Source organism: Micropterus dolomieu, linkage group LG03 (assembly GCF_021292245.1).
Source record: "Micropterus dolomieu isolate WLL.071019.BEF.003 ecotype Adirondacks linkage group LG03, ASM2129224v1, whole genome shotgun sequence".
NCBI classification, from domain to species: Eukaryota; Metazoa; Chordata; class Actinopteri; order Centrarchiformes; family Centrarchidae; genus Micropterus; species Micropterus dolomieu.
The window spans coordinates 33,546,392-33,547,436 of record NC_060152.1 but is presented as its reverse complement, the minus strand read 5'-3'; the positions used below and the strand labels follow the sequence as shown (position 1 = coordinate 33,547,436).

Below are 1,045 nucleotides of genomic sequence, written 5' to 3'. Positions count from 1 at the left end.
TGAAAACCCCAAAATCAGAATCTCAGAAAATTTGAATATTGTGAAAAGGTTCAATATTGAAGACACCTGGTGTCACACTCTAATCAGCTAATTAACTCAAAACACCTGCAAAGGCCTTTAAATGGTGTCTCAGTCTAGTTCTGTAGGCTACACAATCATGGGGAAGACTGCTGACTTGACAGCTGTCCAAAAGACGACCATTGACACCTTGCACAAGGAGGGCAAGACACAAAAGGTCATTGCTAAAGAGGCTGGCTGTTCACAGAGCTCTGTGTCCAAGCACATTAATAGAGAGGCGAAGGGAAGGAAAAGATGTGGTAAAAAGTGTACAAGCAATAGTGATAACCGCACCCTGGAGAGGATTGTGAAACAAAACCCATTCAAAAATGTGGGGGAGATTCACAAAGAGTGGACTGCAGCTGGAGTCACTGCTTCAAGAACCACCACGCACAGACGTATGCAAGACATGTTTCAGCTGTCGCATTCCTTGTGTCAAGCCACTCTTGAACAAGACACAGCGTCAGAAGCGTCTCGCCTGGGCTAAAGACAAAAAGGACTGGACTGCTGCTGAGTGGTCCAAAGTTATGTTCTCTGATGAAAGTACATTTTGCATTTCCTTTGGAAATCAAGGTCCCAGAGTCTCGGACCTTGGTCACGTTGCTTGAAGTCCAGTGTAAAGTTTCCACAGTCAGTGATGGTTTGGGCGCCATGTCATCTGCTGGTGTTGGTCCACTGTGTTTTCTGAGGTCCAAGGTCAACGCAGCCGTCTACCAGGAAGTTTTAGAGCACTTCATGCTTCCTGCTGCTGACCGACTTTATGGAGATGCAGATTTCATTTTCCAACAGGACTTGGCACCTGCACACAGTGCCAAAGCTACCAGTACCTGGTTTAAGGACCATGGTATCCCTGTTCTTAATTGGCCAGCAAACTGACATGACCTTAACCCTATAGAAAATCTATGGGGTGTTGTGAAGAGGAAGATGCGATACGCCAGACCCAACAATGCAGAAGAGCTGAAGGCCACTATCAGAGCAACCTGGGCTC

The 1,045-nt window shown here is 46.4% G+C and overlaps 1 protein-coding gene across 1 annotated transcript in view; it reads right to left on the bottom strand.

Annotated features, from left to right (window-relative positions):
• Positions 1 to 1,045, bottom strand: part of hace1 (HECT domain and ankyrin repeat containing E3 ubiquitin protein ligase 1) — a 47,647-nt gene that overhangs the window by 33,303 nt on the left and 13,299 nt on the right. The window lies entirely within an intron of this gene.